The sequence below is a fragment of the Patella vulgata genome, chromosome 6 (assembly GCF_932274485.2).
Source record: "Patella vulgata chromosome 6, xgPatVulg1.2, whole genome shotgun sequence".
Classification (NCBI taxonomy): Eukaryota; Metazoa; Mollusca; class Gastropoda; family Patellidae; genus Patella; species Patella vulgata.
In genome coordinates this window covers 73,590,754-73,601,664 of record NC_065884.2, presented here as the reverse complement: position 1 = coordinate 73,601,664, position 10,911 = coordinate 73,590,754, and the positions used below count along the sequence as shown (strand labels likewise).

General features: G+C 35.6%; 1 long non-coding RNA gene across 1 annotated transcript; it reads left to right on the top strand.

Moving 5' to 3' along the window:
- The first annotated feature begins 4,717 nt into the window (after positions 1 to 4,717).
- Positions 4,718 to 9,241, top strand: LOC126825341 (uncharacterized). Its single transcript, XR_007681905.2, has 7 exons — positions 4,718 to 5,570; positions 6,144 to 6,176; positions 7,464 to 7,704; positions 7,889 to 7,919; positions 8,179 to 8,294; positions 8,425 to 8,511; positions 8,835 to 9,241. It is a non-coding gene; the product is annotated as an uncharacterized LOC126825341 (long non-coding RNA).
- The last annotated feature ends 1,670 nt before the right edge of the window (positions 9,242 to 10,911 follow it).

Here is a 10,911-nt window from a genome sequence, read left to right as displayed (position 1 = left end):
GCAGATATTAATGTAATATGTGTGTACGTATAGTGAAAATCATCTTCTGTATCCCCAGTGATATCTACTCCACACAATACCCTCCATTCTACTCCACACAATACCCTGGGTTTCATTCTACTTCATTATACTTTGAACCAATCAAAAAACAGTTTACATACGAGTCATAGCGTCATTGTTTATTATTATTATTATTATTATTATTACAGCATATTTATAGTGCACCCTTTCATATAACATGTTCAGGGGCACTTTACAAAGTGACAATGTAAATCACACATAAACAACAAGATTATGGGCATGTTAACGATTGTATACAGAGTCAGTTAAAAGCCTGATTAAATAAATGTGTTTTAAGTTGTTTTTTAAAAGAATACAGAGATGTAAAACATCTTAAACTAAATGGTAGATTATTCCATAAAACAGGTGCTTGATAACTAAAAGAGCGCTGACCATAGGAGACTAGTTGAACAGTTTTGGGCTTTAAAAGTAGTTTATCTGATGTACGTAATGTTCAGCCAGGTGTATAAAGTTCTAAAAGATCTGAGAGGTAAACAGGAGCTAAATAATTTAAACATTTAAAAGTAAGTAATAAAATCTTAAAATCAATTCGATATTTAACAGGTAACCAGTGTAAATTATATAAAACAGGAGTTATGTGGTCACATTTCTTAGTTAAAGTAACAAGTCTAGCCGCAGTATTCTGTACTTTTTGTAATTTATCTATAAGCTTTAAAGGTAAACCAACTAAAAGTGAATTAAAGTTATCTAATCGAGAAGTGACCAGAGAATTAACAACTGACTTAGTGGCCTCTACAGTTACACATTTACGTATTTTACCTATATTTGTCCCCCGCCTTTCGAAGAAAGCAGGGGACTATTAAAATGGGTTCGTCCGTCTGTCTGTCCGTCTGTCTGTCCGTCCGTCTGTCTATCTGTCTGTCTGTCCGTCTGTCTGTCCGTCACACTTTTTGGGACACAATAACTCTCTTCCTAATTGAGCTAGAATGTTCAAACTTGGTGTATGTGTTTATTAGGTCAATGCCTTGATGGAGTTCGAAGATGAGCATTTTCCGCTTAGGGTAAGCAGAGATAAGCAATTTGATTGGTTGATGCTTTGGGACACGATAACTCTCTTCCTAATTGGGCTAGAATGTTCAAACTTGGTGTATGTGTTGATTAGGTCAATGCCTTGATGGAGTTCGAAGATGAGCATTTTCCGCTTAGGGTAAGCAGAGATAAGCAATTTGATTGGTTAATGCTTTGGGACACGATAACTTTTAATTGAGCTAGAATGTTCAAACTTGGTGTATGTGTTTATTAGGTCAATGCCTTGATGGAGTTCGAAGATGAGCATTTTCCGCTTAGGGTAAGCAGAGATAAGCAATTTGATTGGTTGATACTTTGGGGCACGATAACTCTCTTCCTAATTGAGCTAGAATGTTCAAACTTGGTGTATGTGTTGATTAGGTCAATGCCTTGTTATTAATTGTATCGATCAGATCACATGGTATTATTGTCTATTAAAATGGGTTCGTCCGTCTGTCTGTCTGTCTGTCCGTCCAGACGTCCGTCCGTCCGTCCGTCACACTTTTTGGGACACAATAACTCTCCTTCTAATTGACCTAGAATGTTCCAACTTGGTGTAGGTGTTTATTAGGTCAATGCCTTGATGGAGTTCGAAGATGAGCATTTTCGGCTTAGGGTAAGCAGAGATAAGCAATTTGATTGGTTGATGCTTTGGGACATGATAATTAAGTGAGAGTGATGAAACTTGGTGTATAGTTTCATTACATCAATACCTTGACTAAGTTCGATAATGAGCATTTTCTGCTCAGGGTAAGCAGAGCGATAAGCAATTTGATTGGCCAAGACTTTGGAACACAATAACCCTCCTTCTAATTGAGCTAGAATGTTCAAACTTGATGTAGGTGTTTATTAGGTCAATGCCTTGATGGAGTGTGAAGATAAGCATTTTCTGCTTAGGATAAGCAAAGATAAGCAATTTGATTGGTTAATGCTTTGAGACACGATAACTTTAGTTCCAATTAAGTGAGAGTGATGAAACTTGGTGTATAGTTTCATTACATCAATACCTTGACTAAGTTCGATGATGAGCATTTTTTGCTCAGGGTAAGCAGAGCGATAAGCAATTTGATTGGCCGAGACTTTGGAACACAATAACCCTCCTTCTAATTGAGCTAGAATGTTCAAACTTGGTGTAGGTGTTTATTAGGTCAATGCCTTGATGGAGTGTGAAGATAAGCATTTTCTGCTTAGGGTAAGCAGAGATAAGTAATTTGATTGGTTGATGCTTTGGGACACGATAACTTTAGTTCCAATTAAGTGAAAGTGATGAAACTTGGTGTATAGTTTCATTACATCAATACCTTGACTAAGTTCGATGATGAGAATTCTCTGCTTAGGCTAACAAGCAATAAGCAATTTGATTGGTTGATGCTTTGGGACATGATAATTAAGTGAGAGTGATGAAACTTGGTGTATAGTTTCATTACATCAATACCTTGACTAAGTTCGATGATGAGCATTTTCTGCTCAGGGTAAGCAGAGCGATAAGCAATTTAATTGGCCGAGACTTTGGAACACAATAACCCTCCTTCTAATTGAGCTAGAATGTTCAAACTTGGTGTAGGGGTTTATGAGGTCAATGCCTTGATGGAGTACGAAGATCAGCATTTTCTGCTTAGGGTAAGCAGAGATAAGCAATTTGATTGGTTGATGCTTTGGAACACGATAACTTTAGTTCTAATTAAGTGAGAGTGATGAAACTTGGTGTATAGTTTCATTACATCAATACCTTGACTAAGTTCGATGATGAGAATTCTCTGCTTAGGCTAACAAGCAATAAGCATTTTGATTGGTCAAACTCTTCTTCTAATTGAGGTAGAATGTTTAAACTTGATGTAGATGTTCGTCTTGACTGAGTTCAACAACTCTTCTTCTAATTGAGGTAGAATGTTTAAACTTGATGTAGATGTTCGTCTTGACTGAGTTCAATGATTAACATATCGAGCTAAAGCTAAGCAGAGATAAGCAATTTCCTGCTTTGGGACAAGATAACTTTGATTCTATCTGATAGAGAGTGATGAAACTTAGTGTATAGTTGATAATCAGTTTGATTGCTTGATACTTTGGAAAAAAATAGATGTGCGATTAATTAATGTGTCATCTATTTATTCGGGGATTTCGGCGGGGGACATCAGCCTCACTGTTGGCTTGTTCTAATATTAAAATAGCACAATTTACAAATATTATTTACTTGAGCTCCCATAAGCATAAAACTATCAAAGATAGCGCCAATATTACGAGCAGAATAAGATGAAAATATATCACAATTACCAATTACAACAGGGGGGTTATCTTGTGCAGATTTACTTAATTGATGCCTTGAGCCTAATAACAAATATTCGGTTTTATCATCATTCAATTTTAGAAAGTTCTTTGACATCCATTTTCTAATTTCACTAATACAGTTCTCAAGTTGCAATTTTGATAAATTGAAAGAAGATGGACAATTAGGTGTAAATGAAATATATAATTGAGTATCATCAAATACAAATGAAGGCTGAGACCATATTTTCTGACAATATCTCCTAATGGTGACGTATAGAGGGTAAATAAAATCGGACCAAGAACAGAACCTTGGGGAACCCCAGATGACAAAACAGATTCAGACGACGATTTGCAATTAACTAAAATACACTGTTTTCTACCCAGAAGATAGCTCTCTAAAAGATTTACATTCCCTTCACCCACTCGATTGGTCGATAAAAATAGCACAAGTATCAAGGGCAGATAATTTGACCGTGTCTCCCCCGTGAATGAACCCAGAGTATGCTGGAGTAGAACGGAATGATACCACTGATGATACTGACTGTCTCCCCCGTGAATGAACCCAGGGTATGGTGGAGTAGAACGGAATGATACCACTGATGATACTGACTGTCTCCCCCGTGAATGAACCCAGGGTATGGTGGAGTAGAACGGAATGATACCACTGATGATACTGACTGTGTCTCCCCCGTGAATGAACCCAGGGTATGGTGGAGTAGAACGGAATGATACCACTGATGATACTGACTGTGTCTCCCCCGTGAATGAACCCAGAGTATGGTGGAGTAGAACGGAATGATACCACTGTTAATACTGACTGTGTCTCCCCCGTGAATGAACCCAGGGTATGGTGGAGTAGAACGGAATGATACCACTGAGGATACCTAGGATGAGTGAAAATTGAAAAAAATTATTTTGAAATTTCTAATCATTTATGTTTGGTGAAATACTTGAACAGTCCAAATTGAATGGCAGTCGTTTGGGCCTGTTCTACATGTTTTTAGACATGTTTCGTGAATCAGTAATTTTTAAATATTTTCACGTTAAGGTGTAGAGTTGCCTGTCAACCTCGTTGGTTTTCCCTGAGACCTCTGGTTTCCTCCCTCTATTAAAAGACACTTACGTGCAAGTGAATTATTGAAATATTTTTTAACCATACGACAATTCTTCCCAATGACAAAAAATAACAGCTCTGTAGGTTTGTTTCCAATTTCAACTTTTCTTTTATAGAGGCTAGAAAAATGTATTGCTGCAAAAGAAGAAATGGAAAAAGATTTTTTTCAAAGGTAAATAACATGTCATCCAAGTATGAATGATTTATCATTTGTATTTGTGTAATAAAAGACACAATAAGAAAATCTGATTCTTAATTTTAGTTTTAAATATTTTATTAAATAAAACTAAATAAGGTTTACTGTCTAACATTCCTGTACCACGTGTTATTGAGGGTTAGGGTTAGAATAAAACTAAAAATGGTTTACCGTCTAACGTTCCTGTACCACGTGTTATTGAGGGTTAGGGTTAGAATAAAACTAAATAAGGTTTACCGTCCAACGTTCCTGTACCACGGGTTATTGAGGGTTAGGGTTAGAATAAAACTAAAAATGGTTTACTGTCTAACGTTCCTGTACCACGGGTTATTGAAGGAGGAAAATTGGTTTAATGGACAGAAATTTTGACTGGACAGCACCATGTTCCTGAAGCAATGACTGCAAGTTTTACAACATCTAGCCATTATCTCCCTTTACTGCACACACATGAACAGTAGCGTTGTGCAATCAGAGGTCGGTACACATAAACACTCAAATCAGACATGGCGACCTACAATTAATGATGAAATATGCAGGGTATTACGTGAAAGACTTGATAAGATTACAGAGTTAAAGCAAAATCAAGCCTTCTAGTGATGGTAATTTTTACAGGACAGTGTAGTTTCTGCCTACTCTTGATCAAGTTCGAGTTGTTGGATCTTCTTTAATGTGGACACCATCTCGTACTCAATGGACCACCAGTTTTCATCCTTTTCCTTGCTGAACCAGTGACATGAGGAAAGCATCCTGGAAAATCTCAAGAAACCTTCTCGACAAACACCAAGATCAAAGTCAGGATCTCCCGGTTAATTATTATCATCTACATAAATATCTTTTATTTTTAGTTTGTGGCCATATTAAATAGTAAAAAAGAAAAAATAAGAAATTTAAAAGAAAATGGTTCAGGTAAGAGAGACTTTAGGGTTTAACATCCACTTGAAACTAACAAGATCATTTCACAATTAACATATGGTATAATAATTTGTTTACAGGGAATATTTTAATATGACTCAGTTGTTATTAGATTTATGAGTTTGACTCAAATATGAATGATTTTTATATTACATATAATTATTTTCAGTTAAAAAATATTTTTATATTACTTTTAAAAACATATTCAAATCAATTAATTTATTATAATTTTGCTTCAAATCCTTCTCAAAACATTGTAATTGTCAGGGAATACCCCTGCTATAAAAAATTGATCAAAAGAGGTCATTGTTGTGTCAAGTGACTTAGCTGTCTCGGTACCTAGCAACAGGTGCGAAGCCGGAGGAGAATTCATTGCATATACAAGACGATGCTGTCTTTAATAGCTGACTGTTTATTACAAATATCGAAGCCCAATAAATTATTGGATTATCCACTGCCCTAGTTTTTTTCCGTGGTTTTTAAGTCAGAAACTGTTGCACGATCAAGTTTATCAACATATACATCAAGCGCTCACTAACTCGTGCTATATTTGATGTGTTATTACAGGTGATGATAATGAGAAAGATGATGGAACATCAGGTAACACTTATTCCGTTTTATTTATGATGACTAAATCTTTATTTCACACCCAGCATATACATGGGGAGCCACGGTGGCTCAGTGGGTGAAACGTTGGCTCGTTTACCTGGAGGTCTCCTGTTAAAGTAGGATGTTAAAGCCCATTTTATTTCTGAGGGTATAAATGAAGGAATTAAAATCTGTATTTCTTATTCTTTTGGAAACTTGCTCATGTATAAGGTCATGTTGAGACTAACATCAACTTAACACTGACTAGGTCATGTTGAGACTAACATCAACTTAACACTGACTAGGTCATGTTGAGACTAACATCAACTTAACACTGACTAGATCATGTTGAGACTAACATATGGTGCTCTCATGTTAATAATTCACCTGTTTGTTTAACAACAGGAGGAAACCAAAGGACCTGCAGAAAAACCCTGAGATTATTCATGCCTCTTGACTTAATAACAGGCCTAGTGATCTAAAGTACTCCCTGACTTGATCATATTGAGACTAACATATGGTATTCATGTCTCTTGACTTAATAACAGACCTAGTGACCTAAAACTCACCCTTTATACTGTTTATTTCACCCTTGATCATCAGGTCATACAAAAACAATATATTCCTTCCTAAATATCTGATACATGTTGTTAAATGTATGATTATCCAGTATTATTGTCAATAACATTTATCAGGGATGTTTACTTGGTAATTGAGCCTACAATGTTTATGCATTTCCATTCAAGTTTACCCGGAGAAAACAATTTGATGCGATAATTAATGAGACCATTTGTATTGTTCTTTATTTAAAATTAAAACAGGTGGTAGGCTCTCTTTAAATGATGTAGCAGTATCTTAGAAAAATAATTTTTGTGTTTGGTCTATAGTACTAAAATCTTTAACAAGGTAAAAAGGGTTGAGGTGCCCAAGGGTAGATTTGTCTGGTTCTTTGGTACAAAAGGAAAAATAATATCAATTGTGAACAATAGCATGATATAACTGTAGGACAGCCAGTCTGGTATCAATTGTGAACAATAGCATGATAACTGGTATTAACCAGTGGTCGTATGACCTGCCAACTGCATTAGCCAGTCTGGTATTAACATTACCAGAAAAAAAAATATTCTTTTGAAAGTATTCTGATTTGTTTCGTCTGCTTTTAATAGGCTGTTCAGGAAAACTGCACAGCAGAACACAGACATAGCAAACAAAACATGTATGAGACATGTATAAACACATTGGTTTAAAAAATATAAAAATAGAAATGAAGATGATAAGATTATATTTTACATTTTACAGTGTCACAGTCGAATTCTACTCGAAATGGAAGACAAAACAGAGAACAACAGGTTGAAACAAATAAAGAAGAAAGCTAAATAAACCTTAATTATTGAACACCTGACCGAAATGGAAGACAAAACAGAGAACAACAGGTTGAAACAAATAAAGAAGAAAGGTAAATAAACCTTAATTATTGAACACCTGACCGAAATGGAAGACAAAACAGAGAACAACAGGTTGAAACAAATAAAGAAGAAAGGTAAATAAACCTTAATTATTGAACACCTGGCCATTACATGTACCTGGCTACATAAATAGACCTTAATTATTGAACACCTACAATATTGATGATTTGTTACTGAAAGCCAGCAGTAGTCCCATTATTTGATAAAATTTAGATTTTGTAGAGTCTGTGTTTGATCACCATTGTTTTTATTTTCTAGCGATAAAGAAGAAAATACAGATGAGGAAGAGGTAGGTTATATAAAATCATTCACTTGATTTGATGTTTGCTTATTTGGTGCAATGTCTATTTTCTGTCTTGTCTGCAGGTTTATCTTGTAGATTTTTGTTTTGCGTGTAGTGCGGTCCTCCTGCACTTACTAATAGAGTTACTTCCCTTTCAGTATTCTGTTTATTTTTGAATATTACATGATATCAGTAATCAATATTTATTGAATGATGAAAACCTATTCAAAGTACTATATAAAGTGATATTATTTATTTATTTTAGATGCCACCACCTAAACGTCAGAGAAAGAATGTGGGCCGTAAAACTGGTGATCTAGATTCATCGTTAGATTTAGGGGATGACGAGATTACATCATCATCTTCTACGATAGTTAAAAGGTAGAATTTATACACAGTAGGGTTTAACTAAACAGATAGATTACTCATACACTAGGGTTTCAGTGTTGAGTCAGATGGTTGTTATGGTAACTATATGTGAATATTATGGTTATTATGTTGTATTTTTAAGGTCAGCTAGAAAGAGAGGAAGTGTAAGAACAGCGACACCAAGTAAACCTATTTTGCCTAAAATAACTAGAAATACGTCCAATGAGAGGTAATTACTGTTATAAACATAATTTATCTAAAATAACTAGAAATACATCCAATGAGGGGTAATTTATAATGGTTCGCATTTGCATGTTGTAACATAAGGTCTGTCATTGAGTCAACTGGCGTGGTTTCGAATCCCTGGTTGTACTAGACCACCCAACTACACTTTTCGAACAATCAGAATCGAGCAAATTTCTAATTTGTGCTACAATCTACATTAGCCCTGTCGGAGCAGAACAGTAGGACGTTAAACCCCATTTTATATTATTTAATGTCAATCTTTCATATAATTCATATAAGTTTATATATTTTATTTTATATTTTTAGTTATGATGGTGGTCGAGGTCGGATGAGTAAAAGTAGTTCTAATAATTCTAATGTATCTAATATAGATCCTGAAGATTTGTTCAGTGTTTTGTAGACTTATTTATCAGACAGAATAGTACATAACTGTTTGTATCTGGTTTATTTATCAGACATTTCAATCAGTTTCTAATGTGCTTGATACTGAAATTTGAGAGAACAACTGTAATAATAGGAGGTAGCCATTGTTTACGATTCAGACATAATGTTGTGTATTAATTGTATAATTTGTATATAATACAGGCATAATGTTGTGTATTAAACATAACCTAATATTGTATATATCACATGAATATACTACTGCTAATATAATAGAATATATTGTATTAACATGTTTGTTTGTTTGTATCTAAGACGCCATGTTGAATGTCCCAACTTGTTGTTGTTTATTAGGTGAATGTTTGTGATTAGTTGTTTCTGCTTAGGCTAAGTAGAGATAATTAATTTTATACCTGCTGGAGTATAATTAGTTCAATTATATCCATACCTTGACTAAGTTTGATAATGGTGTGGAGACTTGATTAATAGTTCTATTAAATCCATACCTTGACTAAGTTCGATGATGATCAGTTTCTGTTCATGTTTTGCCAAGTTGATTGTGTGAGCTATAAACCAGTGGGATCACGGCGGTTGACATCAGCATTACCATTTTATGTGTTTGTCTTCAATTGGGAATCACGGTGGCTAAGTGGGTAAGACACTGGCTCGCTAGCCTGTTCGATCCCAGCATTGGCCGAGAAAGTTCTTCCATATTTTCCGGCGTGGTTCCCCCATGTCACTGATGCAAGCCAGAGGGCCTGACAAGGATAGTTGTCAAGTAGTTTGGATTGGACGAAAAAATGATATCCCGTGTACACATTGGCGTGCACATAAAAGATCCCTTGACAGTTGGAATTCGATATAAGAGTATGCCGTAGCGCCTCTGCCCGGGCAAAATTTCCCTCATAGCACACTGTATGGTGGGTGTATGCCCGTCTTCATTAGCCCAGTTCGGAGCAGAACTGTAGGACGTTAAACCCAATTTCATTTCATTTTGTTTGTCTTCAAATAGACCAAATTACAACCAAATAAACAAACTTTTCAGCCGTGTGTAACTTGAATAATGAAGAAATATTGACTCCATTATAATAAATTGTAGGGTCAGGGTTGGGTGGTCCTGTGGTTTAACACTTGCACGTGAAGATCTGTCATTGAGTCAATTGGTGTGGTTTCTATTCCCTGGAGAATCCCGATTTATTTTTTTTACTGTACTGGTTGTTGGTCCCAGTATTGACCAATCATAATTTGGGACAGAAATTGTACTGGTTGTTGGTCCCAGTATTGACCAATCATAATTTGGGACAGAAATTGTACTGGTTGTTGGTCCCAGTATTAACCAATCATAATTTGGGACACAAATTGTACTGGTTGTTGGTCCCAGTATTAACCAATCATAATGTGGGACAGAAATTGTACTGGTTGTTGGTCCCAGTATTGACCAATCATAATTTGGGACACAAATTGTACTGGTTGTTGGTCCCAGTATTAACCAATCATAATTTGGGACACAAATTGTACTGGTTGTTGGTCCCAGTATTAACCAATCATAATGTCGGACAGAAATTGTACTGGTTGTTGGTCCCAGTATTGACCAATCATAATTTGGGACAGAAATTGTACTGGTTGTTGGTCCCAGTATTGACCAATCATAATTTTTGGTCAATGGGATTAGGTTCAATCAAACGAAACACTACCAGGAATATTTATTCACGAAACGTCATTTACACTTTCAACCGCCATTTTTAGGCCCCAAACTATGACGTCATGGGTGTTATACTGGTCAAAAAACCCACACGCCTGGAATACATTGAAGTGTTTTTGGTGTTTAATACGTTACGTTCATGTAGTATTTATCAGAATAAGTATTAACTGTGGACAAACTGGAATTTATAACGATACTCATGAGTACAGTCACTTGACCCCATTTTCTCAGTGTTGCACGTGGGTAGAGTTTTTTCCCGAACTTTTCCCTTGCATTAAAGGGTGAGCGATAGAGGCCGAA